Source organism: Heterodontus francisci, chromosome 6 (genome assembly GCF_036365525.1).
Source record: "Heterodontus francisci isolate sHetFra1 chromosome 6, sHetFra1.hap1, whole genome shotgun sequence".
In the NCBI taxonomy this organism is placed as follows: Eukaryota; Metazoa; Chordata; class Chondrichthyes; order Heterodontiformes; family Heterodontidae; genus Heterodontus; species Heterodontus francisci.
Window position 1 is genome coordinate 73,440,418 of NC_090376.1, and position 23,848 is coordinate 73,464,265.

Genomic DNA, 23,848 nt, shown 5'->3' on the forward strand with positions numbered 1-23,848 from the left:
CTCAAGTGTTCTTTCATTTCTCTTTGGCAGCGAACATCTCAGGATCTCAACATGTGCAACACAGGAAGAACGGGAGAAGGAGGCAATTGCTGAGAATGCCACCTTCACTATATGTTGCATGGAGCCAATGGCATCAGAAATTTCATGACTTTACCAGCATTGTTTGAAGAAACAGTTAAGCAGGGAGAGGGAGAGCAGCCTCTCTCATACATAGCAGCCTCTCTCATACATAGCAGCCAGGTATATAGTGAAAGTGATATTCCTGAGGACTGGGGAATAGAAATCAACATTTACCGGGAATGAAAGGGTATCATTAAATATTGAGTCTGTCTGTATTGCCCATAGGGGATTTGCCGCCACAGAATCAATTCAGGAGAATTCTCCAATTTGGAAACAACACACTAATTTTTGGAATTATAGTGCAAAGCACCTCATGTGGGGCAGCAAGTCCATTAGCACAGTAGGTAAAGGGCTCCTGGAAATAACTGACAATCTGGGCCACAGCACCTTGAAAGGTTTGGACAAATTCGATACAAGTAGGCTTTTCTGTCATGTACAGAATTTAAGCATAAGGAGTAATTTATTTTTATCCATTCTTGGCATCACTGAAAAGGCTGGCATTTATTGCCCATCTCCAGTTGCCCTAAGGAAGTGGTGATGGTCACCTTCTCGAACAACTGCTCTTACAATGCTGTTAGGTCAAGATTTTGATCCACTAGTGATCAAAGAATTCTGGATATATGTCCAAATGAATATGGTTTCTGACTTGAAGGGGAACTTATAGGTGCTGGTGGCATTCCTATGCACCTGCTGCTATTGTGCTTTGGGATGGTGGAGGTCGTGGGTTTGGGCAGAGCTAATGCAGACGCCTTGGCAAGTTGTTGCAACAAATCCCGTAGGATAATGCACACTTCAGCCATGGTAGACCGGTGATGGAGGAGGTGGACAAATTAAGGACAACAAAAGTAAATAGAAACCGTAGGAAGAATTTGTTTTACTAAAAGGAAAAGTACGTGGAATAGTTTTCTGGCATGGGTAGTATAACAGGAAAATTTAATGGGATTCAAAAAGGTATAAGGCATATTATTAACAAAAGTGTTTCAGGGTTATGAGAAATGCACCAAGGGAATACCATGGTTAGTTAGCTAGATGGACTTAATGCCTTCTCTACTTAATATATGTCCTGAGCAAGTCAGTCTATCCCCCGCAAATGTTCAAGCTGTTACCATAGAGACCTTGGGTTCCAAAGTTGAATGGGTACTTTATTCCTGCTTCAATGGGCTTGGAGATCAGTTAGGGAAGATTATGAGGCACCATTTCATGATCTTATTGGTGTTATCAGGTTTGCTAACACACCAATAAGCCATGTTGATTAGCAGGGGCATGACGACAATGAGCATGGGTGATGGTTTTGTCTCTCAGGATTGCAACATGTTCAGACCATCTTAACAGCTCCCTCTGATGCCTGCACATGTGCCAGAAAGTGGATAAACATTTGAAAAAAAAGCTGAAAAGAAGAATCAATTCACATATCAAACGTTTCCTACTTTTTGTGGTACAAGGGAAAACTGCAACAAGGACAAATGCCTCCCTAAAATTGATCTTAGTTTTTGCTGAGAGCAGAGAAAGGCATAAATAATTTATACTGGGGTGTTTATATTATTCTTTTAAGTCAGACTCAGCATCACCTGGGGGCTATATTGTACCTCCCTTAGAAATTGAACTTAGGATATTTCTGTATTAATACTTCGAATAGATATATGTTTTATTACCATTTCTCAACACTAAAATTATTCTGTTTTTCACCAATGCTGACTATTAATTTCATAAACTGATGGCCAGGGATCGGTCTACGATACGACCACCTAGAAACATTCCATTTCCAAAATCAAAGACATGTTTTAGATGAATACAGAAAGCATGGGTCAAAAATAGAACCTTTTGCCCTCCAAGGCTATTATTTCCTCAGAAGGTTTCAGGAAATAATATAAGTTTATACCAACTATTCTCCTGTACAAGCCAAAAGTGAGGAACTGCTGGAAACTCATTGGATTTCAATCTTTTATAAGCCTCAAACCACAGACTGAAATCTATTACATGACTTTTTAGATTTGTAATAGCACACTGTATAATAGATATTGCCCATTTATCCAACGAAGTATTTATTACACACTTTTTTTCAATTATTCACTAAAAGTCATACATTTTAAAATAGTGCAACTGGCGTCTGCCCCTCCCAGCTCAGAATTAAGATTACTGAATAAAACAAGTGACCAAATTCTGGTCTAACCATATTTGCTTTCTCATGCATTGCAAGCTTTGCCTTGCTTGCCTTCTTTTTTAGGTGTACAATTTATATATGTTGGGATATAACCAATTAGATCTGTGAAAAACATACCAGAGCCTGAAGGAACTCAGAAAACCTGCTTGAAACACTTTGTGTAGAACAATCTATGTGGTTAGACTGGATATTCCCCCCACCGCACCACCACCGCCACACAACCCCCCTCCCCAGCAGTTTTTATAATTCTGATTAAAATATGAAATATTTATGAAGCATTATTATTTAAGAGTTTTGGTTACAAATATCGATTTTGAAGTCTTAAGACAGCAGCATATTTGAACACAAATGAAATACAGCAGTAATTTAATTTTAAATTGAGTTGTGCACAGAATGAAGCCAGATTGGATCATGAATCTAAGGAATTAGAAAATAGAACACTAAACTAATCTCCTTAAAATAGATTCAGTCTTATCTTGCTACTAACTTCTATGTGATATGTGGCAAGTGCAACAGAACCATAAGCTCAAGCAGTCTTTTTGATAGATACTTTGCTTCCCAATTCAAATGATTACAAATTCTGAAGAATCAGTATTGCAGGAACTCAAATGCTTTTCATCTCTGTGGCCACAATTTGACTCCCAGTAAAGGATGAAACACCTTTCAAAACATGCAGGATGATTGCCATCAGCCAGTGCTCAGTTTGATCACTGCAAGACGATGAAATAAATATTCTGACTCCTCAGTGTGCAGGAGGTTTACCTGTGTTCACTATGCACAATTGCAATGATGTGCAGTCATACATCCATATCTTTTATTTTTATTTTTTTTATTTAGAGATACAGCACTGAAACAGGCCCTTCGGCCCACCGAGTCTGTGCCGACCATCAACCACCCATTTATGCTAATCCTACTCTAATTCCATATTCCTATCACATCCCCATCTGTCCCTATATTTCCCTACCACCTACCTATACTAGGGGCAATTTATAATGGCCAATTTACCTATCAACCTGAAAGTCTTTGGCATGTGGGAGGAAACCGGAGCACCCGGAGGAAACCCACGCAGACACAGGGAGAACTTACAAATTCCACACAGGCAGTACCCAGAATTGAACCCGGGTCCCTGGAGCTGTGAGGCTGCGGTGCTAACCACTGCGCCGCCCTTGCGCCATGTATTATCACAGAATATACAATTTGTACCTGCCACATAGATAAACCATAAAGAATGGGCTCATTTATAATTAACAGGTGTAATTTTATGTAATGATGCTAAGTGCTTACCTGCTACTTTACCTATGGTTAACTATATACTTTATGTTGTAAGTGCTCACTTAGTCATTGGTGTATTAAAGAAAGAGTTTGCTTCTATATAGCACCTATCACAATCACGGTGTCGCAAAGTGCTTTACAGCTAACTAAGTACTTTTTAAGTGTTGTCACTGATGTAGTGAAATGCGGCAGCCAATTTGAACACAGCAGAGTACGAGAAACAGCAAGAAGATAATCTGTTTTATTTCTGTTTATTGAGGCATAAATATTGGCTGGGAGACCAGGAGAACTCTTCTGCTCTTCCTCAAGAGGTGTCATGGAATCTTTTACATCTAGCTATGAGGGAAGATGGGGGTGGTGGGGGGGGGAGGTCTTAGTTTAATATCTCACCTGAAAGATGGCACCTTTAACAGTGCAGCACTCACTCATTATTGTACCAAATTGCCAGTCTAATTATGTGCTCAGATCTCTGGGGTGTGGCTTTAACTCAGGACCTTCTGATTCAGGGGTGAGAGTGCTACCAGCACTTTGGGGAACAGAATAATGCAAATCACTTGAAAATGAATGTCTTATAGGGAAATAGGTTAAATTTGATACAAAATGAACATATATTTCTCACTTCTTTGAATGTGGTCATTTTGTTCTTGGTGTATGATGTACAAAATAATTGATTGCTTTATGAAGACTTCATTTCAAGAAAAGCTCAAATTTATGCTTTTTAGCATTTCTGCTTCAGAGTCAAGCAGAATAAAAGACACCATTCTAAATCCTACCGGTGAAGACAATTATAGGTGAATCACGCCATCTCAATGTGTCTTATTTTGAAAAATAAGACCAATTCCATTTATATCGGGATTTTCTTCAAAAAGGTTCTATTTCATCCTGTTTGGGAATTTATATGATAGTTTTCCCATTGAGAATTCAAGTAGGTCAGCAGACTCCAAAGGGCTTTCCATCCATTAAAATTAATAGCCAAAATATCCAGCGGGCTCACCAGCCTCAAAACCCAAATTCTCATTGTGCACACACAGAAGCAAAGCTCCATGCCAGAAGTGCAAAATCATAACATTACCCTGTTCTCTACTTACATAATTAAGAGGGATGATGGGGGTGATTCTGCTCTGTGGTCGAGCGAGATAGTAGCAAAGAATAAATTCTAACATTGAAGCCTAATGACACCTCATTACCCCAACTGGAATTTCCCTTGCCTATCTGCCACATACAAATGGTGGTGGGATATGGAGAACAAGTTTGGGGCCCTGGGAGTTCGCATTCCTGTTTACACCATTTACTGCTGCTATCCAGGGCTGTTATGTGGAAAGTAGCAATGGGCTCTAGGAAGCAATGGCAAAGGACTTCAGATCCCCTTAATGGAGGGAGAGAGAGAGACTTGTATAGGTCTGCTCTCCCTTCAGTCAGCTCTAAAAACCTACTTGCTGAAGGCCCTGGTCTTGCTAAAGACATCACTGTGACAACTAAACTTCGAGGTGCTTCTGTCCCATTAAGGTCCTTAATTTCCTCCTTCTGGTGCTGCTACAGTGCCACTGGAATTATTCAACCTCCCACTGGTGGGCTACCTCCTGGCAGTGAAAATTCTTCTGGAAGCTCGCTGTGCAAAACAAATGATCCTTAACTGAAGGAAATGGGTTGGGATTGAGGTGGTTCATTACCTCCTCTGATTTATAATTTACTGTTTTGTGTATATAGTTCAACATCTGTTGGCTTTCTTGATTGCTAATCATTGGTTGAATACATTTAGCATTGAATTTATTAAGATGCTTTCACCTTCACCTTTAGCGTTTTCGACACCATTCAAGGAGTATGCTTGTTGTCTATTTTTCCTTCCTACGTGTCGCACTTTACATTTCTCTACATGACTGTTTCATCTGCCATTGTTCACTTGCATATTTTGTCTAACTCATTCTGAAATTTCTAAGTTTCTTATTCGAATTCCACTAGCCCTCCTAGTTTGGTATCATTTGAAAATTTGTATTCAGTTTCTGTATCCAGGCTACTGATGTAAATCAGAAATGACTTAACTTCTCTAGTGAGTACTCCTACCTTTCAGCCAGTTTTTCTTAATTCCCATGGTTTATCCTAACTCTCTACAGCTTTGAATTAAATTAATATCCTTGTATTTGAGAAGTCAAGGTACACCCGCACCATAGAATTTACTGCCGTCCACTTGCATTGTTATTTCCTCAAACTAATCGAAAAGGTTTGATAGGCAGGATCCTCCCTTTCTGAATCCATGCTAATTGCTGTTAGCTCGGGTTACAGTGATACAGATGAACCTAAAGCTTACACTTGCGAATAAATTCCATTACTTTACATGGACTGAAAGTAAGGCTAACGGGTCTGTAGCAGCCTATGTCTGCATTGTCACCCTTTTAGAATATGGGCACCCTATTACCCTGCTTCCAAACTCCTAGTGTCCATTGACTCCTTCCTAATGATAGTGCCTCACAAATTTCCTCTTTAGGACAAGAGGGCAGAAATTTAACAGTCCTGTAGGGATGGAGAGGCAGGGGCCCATATAATGGCGTAGAAAGACCGGGGTGGGGGGGAGGGTGGAGTGCCAATTGCCAGCCTGAGTGGCCCTGGTGAACCCATCCCCCACTTCTCTGCTTTTGAGGCTGGCATCCATGTTGCCTGTTCTAGCTGGGTGCAGTCCCAGCAGTGACCACTCTTTCTGGTGGTGCTGCTGAGCTGCCAGCCCTCTGATTGGAATGGAACCCCAGTGCCAGGGAGTTAACTGTCTGTGTGCTGTAAAATGTGATCTGGCATCCCCCAAATGGCCGAGGATGGCTCTCCCTGCTGTTCTGACCCAGCGTTGGGACTCCCGCTGCCTAGATGAAATTCAGTCCATAGCGTCAGAGTTATTACAGCAAAGAAAAAGGGCATTCGGCCCATCGAGTCCATGCTAGCTCTCTTTGTAGCAACCTAATCAGTCTCATTTCCCCGCTATATCCCCGTATCCCTGCAAGTTTATTAATGCTATCTATCCCTGGGGACTCAATGGCCTCCTTTTGTGCTGTAATCATTCTATGGTCAGAATAGTACCTTGTGGTGACGGTCATGTCCACCAGCAAAAATGTCGGGGGCGGCCCACCACCTCCGGGCCTGGAAGCCACGTAGCAATTTTGCATGGCTCAGGCCCCTAAATGACCTTAGTCAGGACTTACACACTTCTGAGGCAGGAATTCCGGCCTCCAAGAGCTGCCGGCCAATCAGTGGGCTGGCAGCTCTTCAATCCCAGCAGCACCACTGGAAGTGGTGGCCATTGCTGGGACTGCACCCAGCCAGGACCAGCAATAGTGGAGGAGGCCCTGGAAAAAGTGAGTGGGGGTCGGGCCTCGCCAGGGCAATCACCTGGGCCCAGCGCACGGGGTGGGTTTCAGAATGTAGGACAGGAAGGATTGTTTTGGGGGCGTGGCCCGTGCTGCTGGGGGGCCCTCCATGGTGCACAGGGTGCCTGATCAGCAGGGCCCTCTGAACCCGCAAGGAGGCCGCCAGGTATTACTGAAGCGCCTCAGGTGCTGAAGGTGTCTGTCTGCCGCTGGTAATATACCAGCAGTAGCGGGAGGAAGCCCTCAAGTAGCAATTAATTGGCCAGTTATGGGCCTCAATTAGCCTGGACCATTTGCCTTCTCCGTCGCTGATAAAATAGCAGTGGGGATGGGTAGGCAACGGGAACAACGCCCCTCGCCTCCCACTCAATTTTACGCCCCCACCTCCTACCTCCCAGCCCACTCCCAGGGGGTGGGGTGGGCGGGGGGGGTGGCATAAAATTCTGGCTTATGATTCTATTGATTCTATGATTTATTTCATTTGTGCCCATTTAGCTTGCCTAGAACTTCCATTTCATATATGGTGAAGACATTGATGATACTTGATATTCTGTTGTTTGGAGAGGTCATGTCGCTCATGTCTTCCCCTGTGAATACTTGGAGGAAATGGTCATTTAGAACCACTATTTTGCACTCCTCCACAGTTTCAAGCTCGTTTGCATATTCGTGGCTTTCACCTCTTCTCTGACTGCCCTCTTAATGTTGTGGGAATGCACCGTCTTTTTGGTTTCGTCTTATTCTCAGCTGAACAGCCTTTTCTCCGAGTTTCCCTTTGGTTGTTGGATGCTGTAGAAACTGCCCTACAATATTTTGTCCATCTTCAGCAGTTGCAACTAACAGTGCAGACATGTTTTGGGAAGTGATTTAGCAACGTAAATGCAGCATGAGCAATGTCAGAGTTTTACTTTGCATGTCAATGGACAGAATCACTGACTGGAGTTTCGAAATCATGGCTCCAAATTCAAAAACAGCACATAATAAAAATGGAATTTGATTTGGTCAGTCAACGTAAAATGATGCCACTCTGTGTGGTCATACTTACCTGATGCTACTGATGAAAATGCATCAGACGCTTCATTAAGGCTCATTAAATATTAAACTGGCCATCTCAGACCCAGGCAATAGGCAATAACGGATGTTATTAGTGCATTAGTGTTCAGTTTACGCTAGTTCTAATTACATTAAATCAGGACCTCCATTGTTAATGACTGGATGGGCAATTTACATATCTGAGCTTAGGAAACATAAAACTTCAGATCTGCCGATTTAAACACAGGTGGTGGGAAGTGTTCAAACTATCCAAATATTTTGTAAAATCTTGCCAAGTGGAACTGACATGAGCTCACAATAAGGCCTGTCTATTTATTCACTTTTTTGCCCTGTTAGGAACATAATAAAATAGCTGATATCCCAACCACCATTGCAGTATTATTTTACTTTGATTTAAACTTTACTCATTGTTTTAATGATGAAATAATTGCAAACCACTAAAAAGTTAAATCTTATTTTCTGTTAATATTGTTTTCTTCACATTGTTAACATTATAGAAACTAATATAGTTAGCATAGTTTATGAGCAGCCTTTGGGCCTCATTAAAAAAACATTTTATACAGTCAGGGCTAGGATTTCCACTAGATTGCATTGTGTAATTTTCCCAAATCCAGTGCAAAAGATTGAGAATTGTTTAGTACCGGTTCCATCCTGCGCAAGGAGCGGACCTGCAGGAAGAACACGGAGCGAGGAGCGGATAAATAGAGCCCAAGGATTGCGGCCGAGAGCATTTACCTTCCAGAAGAGCAGTGGAGAGGAGTCCAGAAGTGCTGGAGCGAAAACCAAGTGAGCAGTGACGTCACAGGAAAGCTGCAAGGTGAGTGGTTGCTGAGTAACTGCTGTGAGGGAATAACTCTAAATAGCTGAGTTAACACCAGTGTTAGGGTGTGTATGTAAATAGCTTAACAATAAGAAGCAAATGAATAACTTTTTTTTGAGTAAGGTTTACTTTAACGTGAACTGTACTGATTTTTAATAGGATTTATCGGCAGCTTCAAAAGTAAAGGTAGGGACTTTAGATTGTAGTGGGTAGTGTTTGGAGTAGAACAAGGCTCCTAGTGTATTAGTATTTTTTAAATAAAGGGAGCAACTAAATAATCTAAGGGTAAGTCATGGCAGGAGAGCTCGCACCCATGATATGCTCCTCCTGAACTATTTGGGAAATCAGGGACGCTTCAAGTGTCCCTGACAACCATGTGTGCAGTGGGCGGCACAGTGGTTAGCACCGCAGCCTCACAGCTCCAGGGACCCGGGTTCGATTCCGGGTACTGCCTGTGTGGAGTTTGCAAGTTCTCCCTGTGTCTGCGTGGGTTTTCTCCGGGTGCTCCGGTTTCCTCCCACAAGCCAAAAGACTTGCAGGTTGATAGGTAAATTGGCCATTATAAATTGTCACTAGTATAGGTAGGTGGTAGGGAAATATAGAGACAGGTGGGGATGTTTGGTAGGAATGTAGGATTAGTATAAATGGGTGGTTGATGTTCGGCACAGACTCGGTGGGCCGAAGGGCCTGTTTCAGTGCTGTATCTCTAATCTAATCTAATCTAAAAGTGTATCCATCTGCATCTACTGACTACCCGCATTATGGAGCTGGAGCTGCAGGTGGATTCACTGTGGAGCATCCACAATGCTAAGATCATCGTGGCTAGCACGTTTAGCGAGGTGGTCACACCACGGGCAAATGCTGCAAAGGCAGAAAGGGAATGGGTGACCACCAGGCAGAATAGAGGAAGACAGGTAAGGCAGAAGCATTTGTAACAATCTTCAGCCAGAAGTGCTGAGTCGATGATCCATCTCGGCCTCCTCCAGAAGTCCCCAGCATCACAGATACCAGACTTCAGCCAATTCGATTCACTCCACGTGATATCAAGAAACGACTGAAGGCACTGGATATTGAAAAGGCTATGGGCCCTGACAATATTCCGGCAATAGTACCGAAGACCTGTGCTCCAGAACTTGCCGCGCCCCTAGCCAAGCTGTTCCAGTACAGCTACAATACTGGCATCTACCCAGAAATGTGGAAAATTTCCCAGGTATGTCCTGTACACAAAAAGCAGGACAAGTCCAACCCGGCCAATTACTGCCCCTTCAGTCTACTGTCAATCATCAGTAAAGTGATGGAAGGTGTCATCAACAGTGCCATCAAGCAGCACTTGCTTAGCAATAACCTGCTCGTGATGCTCAGTTTGGGTTCTGCCAGGGCCACTAAGCTCCTGATCTCATTACAGCCTTGGTTCAAACATGGACAAAAGACCTGAACACAAGAGGTGAGGTGAGAGAGACTTCCCTTGACATCAAGGCAGCATTTGACCGAGTATGGCATCAAGGAGCCCTAGCAAAACTGAAGTCAGCGGGAATCAGGGGGAAAACTCTCCTCTGGTTGGAATCATACCTAACGCAAAAGAAGATGGTTGCGGTTGTTGGAGGTCAATCATCTGAGCTACAGAACATCACTGCAGGAGTTCCTCAGGATAGTGTCCTAGGCCCAACCATCTTCAGCTGCTTCATTAATGACCTTCCTTCAATCATAAGGGCAGAAATAGGGATGTTCGCTGGGCGGCACAGTGGCGCAGTGGTTAGCACTGCAGCCTCACAGCTCCAGTTACTTGGGTTCGGTTCTGGGTACTGCCGATGTGGAGTTTGCAAGTTCTCCCTGTGACATCGTGGGTTTCCGCCGGGTGCTCCGGTTTCCTCCCACAACCAAAGACTTGCAGGTTGATAGGTAAATTGGCCATTGTAAATTGTCCCTAGTGTAGGTAGGTGGTAGGAGAGTGGTGGGGATGTGGTAGGGAATATAGGATTAATGTAGGATTGGTGGGCCAAAGGGCCTGTTTCAGTGCTGTATCTATCTATGACTCTATGATTGCACCATTCATGACTCCTCAGATACTGAAGCAGTCCATATAGAAATGCAGCAAGACCTGGACAATATCCAGGCTTGGGCTGATAAGTGGCAAGTAACATTCGCGCCACACAAGTGCCAGGAAATGGCCATCTCCAACAAGAGAGAATCTAACCATTTCCCCTTGACATTCAATGGCATTACCATCGCTGAATCCCCCACTATCAACATCCTTGGGGCCACCATTGACCAGAAACTGACTGGAGTAGCCATATAAATACCGTGGCTACAAGAGCAGGTCAGAGGGTAGGAATCCTGCAGTGAGTAACTCATCTCCTGACTCCACAAAGCCTGTCCACCATCTACAAGGCACAAGTCAGGAGTGTGATGGAATACTCTCCACTTGCCTGGATGGGTGCAGCTCCAACAACACTCAAGAAGCTCAACGCAATCCAGGAAAAAACGGCCTGCTTGATTGGCACCCCATCCACAAACATTCATTTCCTCCACCACCAATGCACAGTGGCAACAGTGTGTCCCATCTACAAGATGCACTGCAGCAATGCACCAAGGCTCCTTAGCCAGCACCTTCTAAACCTGTGACCTCTACCAACTGGAAGGACAAGGGCAGCAAATGCATGGAAACACTACCACCTGCAAGTTCCCCTCCAAGTCACACACCATCCTGATTTGGAACTATATCGCTGTTCCTTCACTGTTGCTGGGTCAAAATCCTGGAACTCCCTTCCTAACCGCACTGTGGGTGTACCTACCTCACATGGACTGCAGCAGTTCAAGAAAGCAGCTCACTACCACCTTCTCAAGGGCAATTAGGGATGTGCAATAAATGCTGGCCTGACCAGAGATGCCCACATCCCATGAATTAATAAAACAAAAGGTAGTACAGGAGTCCCCTGTGGCCATTGTCTTCTCTAACAGATATACCACTTTGGATATTTTTGGGGGAGATGGCTCGGGGAAAAGCAGCAAGAGCCAAGTTTATGGCACCATGGGTGGCTCTGTTCTACAGGAGGGGAGGAAGAAGAGTGGCAGGGCTATAGTGATAGGGGATTCAATCGTAAGGGGAACCGACAGGCATTTCTGCGGCCGCAAAAGAGACTTCAGGATGGTATGTTGCCTCCCTGGTGCTAGGGTCAAGGACATCTCTGAGCGGTTGGAGGGCATTCTGAGGGGGAAGGGCGAGCAGTCAGTTGTCGTGGTACACTTCGCTACCAATGACATAGATTTAAAAAAAAGGGAAAGGGTCTAACAAGCTGAATATAGGGAGTTAGGACGTAATCTCAGGATTACTACCAGTGCCATGTGCTAGCGAGAGCAAAAATAGCAGGATATATCAGATGAATACGTGGCTGGAGAATTGGTGTAGGGGGGAGGGATTCAGATTCCTAGGACATTGGGACCAGTTCTGAGGAAGGTGGGACCAGTACAAGCTGGACAGGTTGCATCTGGGCAGGACCGGGAACAATTTCCTCGGGTCGGTGGTGGGGGTGGGGGGGGGGGGGGGGGGTTCTGGAGGGGGGGTGTTTGCTACTGCTGTCGGGGAAGGTTTAAACGAGAATGGCAGGGGGATGGGAATCTGAGCAGGGAGACAGGGGAGGGGGAAACAAGGATAGAAATGAAAGACAGAAAGGTAAAGCAAAAGTGGAATGCAGGGAAAACAAGGGCGAGAAACAAATGGGGCCATAGTGCAAAATAAAGCTAAGATGACTAACAATGTTAAAAAGACAAGTCTAAAGGCATTGTGTCTTAATGCAATAAGGTAGATGAATTAACAGCACAAATAGATATAAACGGTTATGTTATAGTTGCGATACGGAGATATGGCTGCAGGGTGACCAAGGATGGGAACTGAACATCAAGGGGTATTCAATATTTAGGAAGGTCAGACAAAAAGGGAAAGGAGGTGGGGTAGCGTTGTTAGTAAAGGAGGAAATCAATGCAATAGTGAGGAAGGATATTGGCTTGGAAAATCATGATGTGGAATCTGTATGGGTGGAGCTAAGAAACACCAAGGGGCAGAAAACGTTGGTGGGGGTTCTCTGTAGGCCCCCAAACAATAGTGAAGATGTAAGGGATGGCAGTAACAGGAAATTAGAGATGCATGCAATAAGGGTACTACTGTAATCATGGGTGATTTTAAACTACATATAAATTGGTCAAACCAAATTAGCAATAATACTGTGGAGGAGGATTTCCTGCAGTGTGTATGTGATGGTTTTTTAGACCAATATGTTGAGCAACCAACCAGAGAACAGGCTATCCTCGACTGGGTATTGTGCAATGAGAAAGGATTAATTAGCAATCTTGCTGTGCTAAAAGGGTTGACGGTAGATAGGTAATGGATAATATTTAAAGAACGTCTGCATGAATTACAACAATTATTCATTCCTATCTGGCGCAAAAATAATGCTAGAGTCTATTATAACGGATGTGATAGCAGAACACCTAGAAAGCATAAACGGGATTGGACAAAGTCAGCATGGGTTTACGAAAGGGAAATCATGCTTAACAAATCAACTGGAGTTTTTTTGAGGATGTAACTAGTAGAATAGATAAGGGAAAACCAGTGGATGTGATGTATTTGGGTTTTCAGATAAGATTTTTGATAAGGTCCCACATAAGAGGTTAGTGTGCAAAATTAAAGCACATAGGATTGGGGGTAATATACTGGCATGGATTGAGAATTGGTTGACAGACAGGAAACAAAGAGTAGGAATAAATGGGTCTTTTTCTGGGTGGCAGGCAGTGACTAGTGGGGTACTAGTGCTTGGGCCCCAGATATTCACACTAATGACTTGGGTGAGGGAACTAAATGTAACATTTCCAAGTTTGCAGACGACACAAAGCTGGGGGTGGGGGGGGGGGGGGGGGGGGAATGTGAGCTGTGAGGAAGATGCAAAGAGGCTCCAATGTGATTTGGACAAGTTGGGTGAGTGGGCAAATACATGGCAGATGCAGTATAACATGGATAAATGTGAGGTTATCCACTTGGATGGTAAAAAAAGAAAGGCAGATTATTATCTGAATGGTGATAGATTGGGAAAGGGGGAGGTGCAACGAGACCTGAGTGTCCCTGTACACCAGTCGCTGAAAGCAAGCATTCAGGTGCAGCAAGCAATTAGGAAGGTGAATGGTTTGTTGGCCTTCATTGCAAGAGGATTTGAGTACAGGAGCAAGGATGTCTTACTGCAGTTATACAGGGTCTTGGTGAGACCACATCTGGAGTATCGTGTGCAGTTTTGGTCTCCTTATCTGAGGAAGGATGTTCTTGCCATGGAGGGAGTGCAAAGAAGATTTACTAGGCTGATTCCTGAAATGGCAGGATTGACGAATGAAGAGAGATTTGCTCGACTAGGCCTATATTCACTGGAGTTTAGAAGAATGAGAGGGGATCTCGTAGAAACCTATAAAGTTCTAAAATGCCTCAGAGGGGCAGAAGTCCAGCCTGAGGCCAATTAAGGGCCTGGATCATGTAAAATCACAGCATGGCTTCCAGACCCGGTGGAGGTGGGCTTGCCATTGACTTTTTTGGCTGATGGGCGGGGCCTCCAACTCAACGTAAAATTCCAGCCTTAATTTGTAACTCAGGGAATTTCAACTCTACAGAGCCATTTACTAGTTTCATTGTTGTGCAGTCATCAGTTTCCTGGTAAATTAAAGATTTTTTAATATCTAAAAGTTGACTATTAGTGCTGTTGCACCCAGAGAAAAGGGCTCAATTTTAATAGCCTTCTTGAAAGCCTGCAAGTAGGCGCAATTAGCGAAAACCTGCTATAGTGGTTAATTCAATCTGGGGATATGACCAGTTTTGTTGGAGACATAGAAACATTAAAAATAGGAGCTGGAATAGGCCATTCGGCCCTTCGAGCCAGCTCCGCCATTCAAAAAAGATCATAGCTGATCGTCTAATTCAGTCCCCTGTTCCTGCTTTCTCTCCATATCCCTTGATCACTTTGGCATTAAGAAATATATCTATCTCCTTCTTGAATATATTTAATGACTTGGCTTCCACTGCGAAGTCCCGCCTCCAAGATCCCGAGACCAAAGTGGACCTGCGAGGAGACAGGCACCAGCAAGTGGGAGTTCCAGCGGCTTAAAAGAGGCTGCGAGAGGCCAGGGAAAGAGCGAGACTAAGATGGATCTGCGAGGAGACAGGCACCAGCGAGTGGGAGTTCCAGCGGCTTAAAAGAGGCTGTGAGGGGCCAGGGAAAGAGCGAGACTAAGATGGATCTGCGAGGAGACAGGCACCAGCGAGTGGGAGTTCCAGCGGCTTAGAAGAATCTGTGAGAAACAGGGAAAGAGCGAGACCAAGGCGGACCTGTGAGGTGACAAGCACCGGCAAGTGGAAGTTCCAGCAACTTAGAAGAGGCATACTCTCACACACTCTCACAGGGACAGTGAGAGAGTTCCATGACCGACGTCACAGTTCAGAAAGTGACACATTGCAAGGGGAGGCAACTGATTGCTAAGTAGGAACAGGTGGGTATTTCTACCCTATTTTACTACTTTCAATAGCTGAAGTAAATGTAAAGGTCGGGATTTTAGATCGTAGTAGGTAGCGTTTGGAGTGGAATAAGGTCCCTATTGTAGTTAGTACTCTAAATTAAAGGGAGTAACTAAGGAGCTTAATCTAAGGCTACGTCATGGCAGGACAGCTCAGCCCCATGGCATGCTCCTCCTGCGCTATGTGAGAAATCAGGAACACTTCCAGTGTCCCTGGCGACCATGTGTGCAGGAAATGTGTCCAGCTGCAGCTACTGGCTGACCACATTGTGCAGCTAGAGCTGTGGATGAACTCACTGTGGAGGATCCGCAATGCTGAGGCCTTCATGGATAGCACATTTAGTGAGGTGGTCACACCGCAGGTAATGGCTGCAGAGGCAGAAAAGGGATTAGTGACCACCAGGAGGAGTAGTAGGCACAGGCAGGTAGTGCAGGAGTCCCCTGTGGCCAACCCCTCTCAAACAGATATATCACTTTGAATACTGTTGGGGAGGATGGCCTCCTAGGGGAAAGCAGCAACAGCCAAGTTCGTGGCACTACAATGGCTCTGCTGCACAGGAGGGGCTAAAAAAGAGTGGGAGAGCCATACTGGTAGGTGATTCAATTGTAAGGGGAACAGACAGGCATTTCTGTGGCCCCAAATGAGACTCCAGAATGGTATGTTGCCTCCCTGGTGCTAGGGTCGATGTCTCGGAGCAGCTGCAGGACATTCTGAAGGGAGAGGGTGAACAGTCAGAGGTCGTGGTACACATTGGTACCAATGACATAGGTAGAAAGAGGAATGAGGTCCTGCAACAAGAATTTAGGGAGCTAGGTAGCAGATTAAAAAGCAGGACCTCAAAGGTTGTAATCCCTGGATTACTCTCAGTGAGTGAGGAATAGGAGGATAGAGCAGATGAATGCGTGGCTGAGGAGGTGGTGCAGGAGGGAGGGCTTTAGTTTCCTGGATCACTGGGTCTGTTTCTGGCAAAGGTGGGACCTGTACAAGTTGGATGGGGACAAGCACAGGGATTTTTCATTCTACCTCAACTGGAATCAAGCTCAGAGTCAACTGGGAGTCGAACAGTAGATGCTCGCAAATATTCTGCACTAGTCAAGCACTTTCCTCTGCTGATTTAGAACTTCTAAACAGTGATGTTTCTATGGATTTAACTCTACACGACAGCTGACCTGTGAAACCTCCCCTTCGAGTTAAAAATAAATACAGCTACATGTGTTTCAGTTGGTAACACGAATTGTCTCATACTTGTTGATTATAAATCTCACTCTTAATTGTTTTTGATGTTGACAGCTTTGAAGAAATATTCTTTAATTGCAGTGTTGTACTGTATTGGAATTATGCCTTTCATGCATAGAGAAAACTAGAAAAGCCACTGATCTAAAATGTTTAACTATATCAGGAAATTTTCTTCCTAACATTTGATACAAGAGTAATGCACTTGATAGCTGGGATTAGGTTCTGCAATTCCATTATAATTAATTCATATGCTAGAGTTTTTTATTGAAAAAAAAATAGTAATTCTATTTGCTTTTTCAACAAAGCCTAGTCCTCCTCAAATTTTATTCAAGAACTACCACAACGTTTGATTGGAAATTAAGTGCATTGGTGATAAGGCCTTTTACCCTCAGGATACAGAATGGAAATGCTCTGGTCCTGTTGAGAAACCATTGCATCAGTAAAGCTTCTTTAACATTTAACTGAACTGGAGCTTTCATTATTTTAACTAAAACTGCATTTCACAGTCTGCAAGTACCCTCTCATTAAGTGGCAACTTATTCTGCCATGGATTCAGGTAAGTGCCTGAGGTGCCAGCATGGATCCCATTTCAGAACTAGCTTGCAAAGAGCCTCAATAATTTACAGCATTTTAAAATTGCAGAGTACAATCAGAACTCTGACAGCAGCATCTAAACAAGAGCTTTTAGTAAGTCTTCCCTTTCCTCACACAATCAGGTGCTGATTTTGACAGATAAAATAAGAGAGAATACATTAGCCAACAATAAATAACTGATGGAGCACTGTAACTTCACTGATTTCCTACATATTCCTAATTCCCCTGTATGTGTTCTCATAACAGCCATTGGAAACAGAGAGCTTCAAGCATTTCTACTCATCCATGTCACAGGTTAGAAGGCTATTTACAACTCCTCCCACTCCACATGATATTTCCATTAGCCAAACTCTTAAAGACCTCAGAGAGATTTCTGAATTAATGTCAATTATTACTGCATTTTTAATACAAAGTGATTCCTGACAACGCTGGCCAGCGCCGACGTCATCAGGCTGCGCCGCGGTGCGCACATGCGTAGATGGTCCCCTGCTCTCTGCGCATGCGCTGCGTTCCGGCTTGCCAGGACCAGTTTGTGCATGCGCCGGTGACGTCATCGCGTTACGTCGTCTTCCTCGGGCAACGCGCCAGGTTGGCCTTTGCGCATGCGCTTCATGCAACGCCACCGGATATTCACGCATGCGTCAAAGCTTTGGCGCGAGTTTCTGAAAGTGGAAGGAGAAGAGGTTTCATCGGGCATTTTCTCGCATTTTATCTCAATTATTTAGTCGTTTTGGAGATTTGCTTCATTTTTATTAGACAGAGGAGATTGTTCCAAGGTAAGTTGCTCTCCCGTTGTAAATTGCTCTGAAAACATTTCCATTGTCTGGGGCACTGCATGTGCTGCAGTCCCTGTTGTAAATTGCTGTGTGCAGGCAGTACATGTGCTGCAGTCCCTCTTCCTTCCATCTAAATAGTCACTTTTGTTTTTGTAACATTTCAATGGAGTGCATTCTGTATTTCTTATCTTATCTCATCTCATGTATCCCGTGTGGTCCCTTAATAGCCTTCCTGAACTTCCTGAACATATGCCTGCCTGTTCAAAGCTCCACTTCCCCCACCTGCGGTACCCTCTCCTTGCTGTTCAGTTACACAGTCATCTGTTCCTGCACCCATCCGAGCAGTGCACATGGACACACAGCCACCTGTTCCTGCACCCATCCGAGCAGTGCACGTGGACACACAGCCACCTCATGCCGTGTCCAGTGGTAGCACAAATGTGAATGCTCTTGCTGCGAACACAACTGGTGAGGTGGGAGTGCAGGCACACCATTCTCCATCCTCAGTGTTGCTTTAAGGCAAAGGTAGGTAAGAGTGAAAGAAATGGAAAGTGATGCTGATAGTAGTAGGCAGGATTAAATGGGAGCGTATGGGAAGGCGCAGGAGTAGCATAACCACTAGCAGGGAACAGCTGGGCTAAATGGCCGGCTTCTTTTTCCAGCACCCTCACATCATTCATGTTTTCCCTGAGAGCAGCATTGAACCATCACGAGATAGGGGCAGTTACATCATCCTGACTCCTACAGCTCAGGTGGGTACTAAGTGATTCATTGGCCTATCCTGCAGAGCATAAAGTATGCGCAACAGTAATTTCATTGGAGGGAGGGAAGCTGTGACACTTCTGTTCTTTCCTTATTTCTTTTCATGTAAAACGTGCCCTTGAGAAAACAATCCTTGAGACTTAAGGACAGCATTCAAGCAAAGGAGGCAGTGCAGGAGAGGACGCAAGGATGTGCTGATTCCTGCATCTGAGGTGGGTAATAAGTGCTTCATTGGCGACGTTATGAATTGGTGCCTTCACTGCAGAACTTAAAAAGGTGTGCACAACAGTAATTTCAGTGGATGGAGGGAGGCAAGCTCTGACTCTGATTTGCTTTATTTCTTTTCATGTAAAACATGCCGTCGAGAAAACAATCCTTGAGACTTAAGGTCAGCATTCAAGCAACGAAGGCAACTGGGTCATGCTGCGGAGTTGTCACGATGTGGAAAGGAACATTGCATTTATGGATGAATTGGGAGTGCACATTGGGATGCGTTTGGGGAACATCCACCAAGAATAGACTGAGCTCAGACTCTTGTGACTTTGCCTTCTTCACATGGACAATACAGTAGTGGAATAGAGAGCCAAGCGTTCATTCACCACAAGGCTCTCCAGGAACAATCTCTTTAGCTGTGCATAGCAGAGACTCGGCCTGTCTGTCTCACGGGAATGCTGGACACAACACTCATGTATCCATGCACAGCAGCTCCTTGGATGCTTAATGAACTTAATAAAATTTCTCAATAATTAAAACCAGAATTGTTGAGGTTTTGTTTTGGATGCTATTTCCCCGACTTTGCAACTGCACTTCAGATATTCAACTGTGGTGGAGGTAGGGGGGTAGAGGGAGGGGTGGGTGAAGAGGGGGATAGAGGGGTGGGTGAAGAGGGGGAGGGAGGGGTGGGGAGAGCGGGGAGGGGTGGGGACAGGGAGCATGCAAAAGGCAGGGACCAGACAGTTGCAATGCCTGAAGTACTGTTGAGAAGTAGGGGAGAAAGCGACTGGGTAGGGGAAAAAGCAACTGGATTGGGCATCCGCAGCTGGAGGGAATGGCTGAATGGAGAGGGCCGGAAGCGAGAGGCCGTAGAGAGCCGCGGGGAGCGAGCGGCTGAAGACCTTGGTGTTGCCGGGTGCAGGGACTGGCCGGTAAGTCTTTTGCTGTTGTGTTTATGGCGCATGCACAGAAAAAGGCATTCCTCTTCCGCTCCGCTGCTCCCCCCCTCACTCTTCCCCACCGCCGCCCTCCCCTCCCCACTCTCTCCCCTCCCCTCCCCACTCTCTCCCCTCCCCCCCGCTCTCCCCCACCCCCCTGCTCTCCCCCACCCTCTCCCCTTCCTCCCTCTCCCTCCCCGCTCTCCCCCACCCTCTCTCCTTCCTCCCTCTCCCTCTCCCCTCTTCCCTCCCTTCCTCTTTCCCCCCCTCCCCCTCCCTCCCTCTTTAACCCCTCCCTCCCTCTTTCCCCCCTTCCCTCCCTCCCTCTTTCCCCCAGCTCTCCCCCACCACCCCCGCTGCTCTCCCCGCGCTGGTCATCTGACATCCAGTATTGGATGGGTAGAAATTTCCTCCGATTAAACATTGGGAAGACTAAAGCCATTATCTTCAGTCTTTGCCTCAAATTCTGCTCCCTTGCCATTGATTCCATCCCTCTTCCTGGCAACTGGCTGAGGCTGAACCACACTGTTCTTAACTTCAGTGTCATATTTGTATCCGATATGAGCTTTCAACCACATATCCACACTGTCACTAACACCACCTATTTCCACATAACATAACCGGTCTCCACCTGTGCTTCAGCTCCTCTGCTGCTGAAACCCTCATCCATGCCTTTGTTACTTCCAGACTTGACTATTCTAATGTGCTCCTGGCCAACCTTCCATATTCTATCTTCTGTAAACTTGAGGTCATCCAAAGCTCTGCTGCCCATGTCCTAACTCACACCTAATGCTATTCACCCATCACCCCTGTGATCGTTGACCTACACTGGCTCCAGGTTAAACAATGCCTCAATTTTAAAACTCTCATCGTTGTTTTCAAATCTCTCCATGGCCTGGCCCCTCCATATCTCAGCAAACTCCTCCAGTCACACAACCCTCCAAGATATCTGCGCTCCTCCAATTCTGGCACTTGAGCATTCCCGATTTTCATTGCTCCACCTTTGCTGGCTGTGCCTTCAGCTACCTAGACTCTAAGCTCTGGAATTCCCTCTTTATCTCACTTTCCTCCTTTAAAACACTCCTTAAAACCTATCTCTTTGATCAAGCTTTTGGTCATCTGCCCTAATATCTCCTTATGTGGCTTGGAGTCATATTTTGTTTTTATAATGCCTCTGTGAACACCTGGGGATGCTTTATTACGTCAGATACACTAAATAAATGCAAGTTGTTGTTATTGTGATAAAACCACACTTAAAATACAAAGAGGAGAAATATTAAATAAACTAATAAAACTCAAAGAGGATAAAACCCTTTGTCCAGACCGATTGTCTCTGTGGAATTTTAAAAGAATCTAGGGACAAGATAGTAGAGGCAGTGTTACACATATTTAATAATTTGTTTGGAAAAGGTGTATTGCCAGAAGACTGGCAGATGGCTAACGTTATGCCTGTATTTAAGAAAGGAGATAGAACATGGGAACTATAGACCTGTCAGCTTAAAATTGGTAGGACGAAAAATAATGGATTTCCTACCAAAGCAGAAAACAGAAGGACATCTAGAAATTAAAAATAATAATGAATAGTCAGTATGGATTTCAAAAGGGAAAGTCTTTCTTGGCCAATCTCATTGAATCCTTTGAAGATGTAGCATGAAGTGTTGACAGGAGTAATGTAGTAGGTTAATGTATCTCTACATCTCCAAAAGGCCTAAGATAAGCTACTGCATAATAGACAGCTGAATCAGGTCAGAGCAGAGAGAGTCAGGGGACAAGCAGAAGAAGAGATAGCTCGCTGGCTGAAAAACAAAAAGTGGAGAGTAGGGGTAAAGGGTAGCTTTTCAGAGTGACAGAAAGTGGGAAATGGGCTCCCAGTAGAATCAGTGCTGTGACAACTGTTGTTTCCAATTTTTAGTAATGATTTTGACTTTGCAATTAAAATCAACATTTCTAAATTTGCAAATAACATCAAATTGGGAGGGGCAGAATGTGCAAATAATTTCACCAAAGATAAGCCTGAGGTAGTATATTTTGGGAAGAAAAATTAGGAGGTCGCATCTTGTTTGAAAAATAAGAATCTAAATTGGGTAAAGAAGTAAAGAGATCTGGGAGTACAAATAGACAAAACACTAAATGTTGTGATGCAGCTCAATAAGGCCTTGTAAAAAGCAGACAAAGCACTTGAAAAGTAGAGAAGTTATGCTAAACGTGCATCAAACCTTGGTTAGTCCACACTGAAGGTACTGCGTGCACTTCTGTTTGCCACATTATGAGAAAGATGTAGAGGTGTTGGAGAGGGTCAAGAAAGTTTTACAAGGATGATACCAGAACTGCAAGGTTTTACCTATCAGGAAAAGATGAATAGCCTAGCTATCTTTTCTCTTGAAAAACAAGGGAACCTCAAAAAAGTCTTTAAAATTACGGAAGGTTTTGATAGAATAGACACAAAGCATGTTTCCACTTGTGGTGAAGAGCTAAACCAAAGACCATCAATATAAGATAGTCACCAAGAAATCAAATTGGGAATTCAGAAGAAATGTCTTTACCCAGACTGTCGTGACGATGCAGAACTCGCTACCACAGGGAGTAGTTGAGTGAATAATATAAATGCATTTAAAAGGAACATATGAGGGAGAAGGGAATAGAGGGTTACACTGATAGAATTAGATGAGGAAGGATGGAAAGAGCCTTGAGTGCAGCATAAACTCTAGTATGGATTGGTAGGGCCAAATGGTCTGTTTCTGTGCTGTATATTCCATATAATTCTATGAGCAAATTGTAAGACTCAATACTCTGTTACCTAATTGAAAACAACATCACGCATGCATGTTCTTGAGTTCCTGCCTAAACGTGATTTTACTTCAAAGAAAGATAATGATCCATTGTGTCTTCAGACCAATTTGGCAAATAAATACAAACTACTTCCTGGCACACAACTACAAAGGTTGATAGGACTCAGGTAAGATTGTCCATCGCTGTCAGATAGTAAGGTCTCTAATGCCAAATATCTATTAACTGAGCTGTTTGCATACAGGAAATGTAGAGTGAAGAAAGTTGAGTTACAAGACAGTTTTCTTCTCCATGACTTGGAGATGCAGAGCTGATACCTTTACAGTGCAGATAAAAACAAACACTGCCAATGCTTGTTCTGATCATCATACTGTTGAAAAATAAAACAGGATATCCATATGATTCAAAAAGTGCAACAAAAATTGCATCTGGAATTTTAATGAAGAAGCAGTAATGAATGGCTGATTGCAGTAAATTACAGAATTCCCAACAGATTCTATATTATAGTGAAATAAGAACTATGAAATTACTTTTAAAATGGTGCAGAATCATTCACTGTAGATTTCAATATGCTTAAGAGTTTAATTTGAAATTAGGAGCAAACTTAGACCTACTATGTGTAAAATGGTGCAAGTGTGAAAGGTTGTTGCATAAGACAGGCTTCATAAACCCTAAGAACAAAGCTGGAGGACTTTGTTAATCTTGTAGAGCTGTAAATATTACACTGGTTCTTGCTTTTCTATCGAATAATGTGGGCAGACATCCAAGAGCATATTAATTAAAAGCAGAGCAGTTAACATGTCAGATGAGAGATAACTTAGCTTTTAACAGCTCCAATGATTCACAACTCCTCATAGTCACATCAAAGTGTCATTTCCTCCACTGATTAGTTAGCTCACCTTAACAATAGGATAAAGCATATATCTAGAATTGGACAGCTCCCTCAAACTGTTCTGTCAGGGTTCCCAATGACAATCAGTTCTATTCACTGCTGTTACTTCAAGAAAGAATTTCCTAGAGGCACAGGTACCTCTTTCACTGAGACCTGTGGGTTCAATTGGATAACCCCCAAAAATGGGCAAAGGGATCACGATGCATGATTAATCCATGCCTGTTCACTGCAACAGAGGCTGCAAGTCAGGTTCATACTGCCTGCTGATGGTCATGATTGCTGCATGCAGCCAGCACTCCCTGTGCTGTTCATTGACTCCACACATCAGCAGGG